Source organism: Centruroides sculpturatus, unplaced genomic scaffold (genome assembly GCF_000671375.1).
Source record: "Centruroides sculpturatus isolate CEXI.00-Female unplaced genomic scaffold, Cexi_2.0 scaffold145, whole genome shotgun sequence".
Lineage (NCBI taxonomy): Eukaryota > Metazoa > Arthropoda > Arachnida > Scorpiones > Buthidae > Centruroides > Centruroides sculpturatus.
In genome coordinates this window covers 850180-852882 of record NW_019384293.1, presented here as the reverse complement: position 1 = coordinate 852882, position 2703 = coordinate 850180, and positions in this window count along the sequence as shown.

The following is a 2703-nucleotide window of genomic DNA, read 5'->3' as shown; positions in this document are numbered from 1 at the left end:
ACATGTTTGAACAAGTTAAACTGTATTTTATTACGTTTCAACACGTTCAAATGAATAAAAAATTTGTATTTTAGCACGTCCGAACACTTCTTTTAAATCTTACGCGGCGTGTTAACGTATTCAAACATGTTCGAACATGTTCAATTTCGTTCTCACATATTTTATGATGTCGCAAATGAATGAATAAGTTGGTAACTAGCAAGTTTTGACACATTTTAAAGTGTTAAAACGTGCTATGCAACTGCTGCCAAGTGTATTGCAACGTTTGAAACACATTAAACACATTCTTTATCATTGGAAATGAATTGAAACAGATATCATCGTGTTAACGAAACTAAACATGAAAAGTAAAAGTAATGTATTGTAAATGTATTTAATTTCTCTCAATCTAATATTTCTTTCTTTTTACCTATTGAATAATTTTTATTTTATTTCTTTTTTATTAACTATTACACGCAATTCAGACACGACTTCAATTAATTCTCATCATTATTTTTATCCATCATTTTTTTTTCTTTTTGATTCGTGAAACTTTTGGATGTGCTGTATAAATTATGTATCAGCTTAATATCTTAATTGCCCTACATTTTTTTTTTATATAGAAAAATCACTCTAAAAATTTCCATATTTGACATTATCAAAAGTACGTTCCTAGTAATACGTGTACTATACTTTATGTGTTAATTTTAACATAAGTTTATGGTAAACAATGCTAACACGTGTTACGTTTCTACGGTAACATGTGACATTAGATACAACCTGAAGGATACTTTCTTGTAAATGAGAAAGGTAAGAAAATTTGTGTCTCCATCTAGTGGCGAAAAATTGCTCTAATGAAATTTAAAATTACATTTTACCGTTATATAACAAACGTGCGCGTAAAAATAAGATTGTAAGTTTACCGCACCATAAAATATCGGAAACATTCGTTTGTTTTTGAAGTGAATTAATATATAAATAGATCCTTAAATGTATATCACAGCATTAGCCATCTGTTCTGTGACGTACACAGCAAACCACTTAAAAAAGCACTTATTTGACACACTATCTAAAAAAGCGCCAAGTATTTAATTTAATGCGATTCATGTTAACATGAAGTTGTAGCATGAAAATTCTTAAAAAATTCGATTTAAATTTTCTTTTTTTTTTGTTAGAAAAAAAAAACATCCAAGGAAATTACGTTTCTTGTATATTACTTAATTTTCATGTGTTGTTATATACAATACTAAAAATACAATAACCTTATATAAATTATTTTTGTATAATTATTTTTTTTTATATATTTTTATACAGTTTTTACTTGGCGCTTCGTGTTATATAAATATGGCAAGAATAAGTTCATATAGGCTATATATATATATATATATGGGGTAATAAAAAAATAAGATAAATAAATGAAAAAAGTGTAATATAAAATAAATTTTTACTTGGCTTTCAAAGCGCCAAGTAGAAAAATCATAACATATTTACATTTTATTCTTTAAAGAATAGAATTATATTATTTTTTACCTCGTGTTACATTTGTAATTACTTTGTACTTGGCGCTGAAGAGTGCCAAGTACCAATAGAGAATATTTAGAAATTAAGAGAGAGAGAGAAAGAGAAAAAGAGAGAGAGAGAGAATTTATTTTTTATTTTTTTAATTTTTTGGTTTTGAATTCTTCTCCGACCGAGAAGGATTCCATTACGAATCAGAAACGATGAAAGGTGAAGAAGGGAACGTATGCGCAGATGGCATGCGCATTATTACTTTTGCGATCGATATTCGCACGGCCTGTGAACACCACCGTCCATCGCGGCCATACGAGGCATTGTAGACAGTGCGTTTTGACAGTGCCCCACTTGTCTAATTCAACACGTCGTAGGAATTTACAAAGCTGTTGCAAGCCATCGAATGTAATAAGTACAAGTTTAACGGCGACAATCATATAACAAGAATAGAAATTTTTTTTGTGTACAAATAAGAAGAAGATATGATAGACAACACGGGCGGCAAAACGCAGTTTTATAACCCTGGATACTACTATTTCGTAGGATATACGTCAGTGTGAATTTGGATTATCTTTAAGAAAAGGCATAAGTTAATTTGTGTAACGAGGTGTATACCACCATTCGAGTTCAAGAAAAATAAATGGCTAAGAAGATATGACCAATGTTCGAAACTTGCTGATGTTCAGTGGGTTTTTGGTCATTTTACCACTTGTATGGAACCAATGCTTTGCTTTTTCTCAGTAAGTATGACGTGTGATGTGTTTACTTACGTTCTTTTTTTTTTTATCGGTATATTATGAGTATTTGCTGAAGTGTGCGGGGTAAGATGACGAGCAGGAGAGAGAGAGAGTGTGTGTGTGTGTGTGCGTTAAACAGGTGGCTGCCATGGTCACCGCTGTAACATCAGTATCTTCCTTACTGCCAACATAGCAGACAATTGTTGATAATCTTTTTCTCTCTTCACATGATTTATCTTTCTTTGTATCGAATACCCTGGCAATATTCCATGCAGTATTTTATTTTTTATTCCTTTTTATTTTTATCAAATCTCGTAATATTACTTACTCTAACAATACAGCATATGGTCGAATTGATGCTATTAAAAGCGTTACCATACCAAGTTCATTATCTCCATACTTACTCTATTTCTTTATTTATTTTTATTTTATTAATTTCATAGCTGATCTTAATTATAAATTTAATATATATATA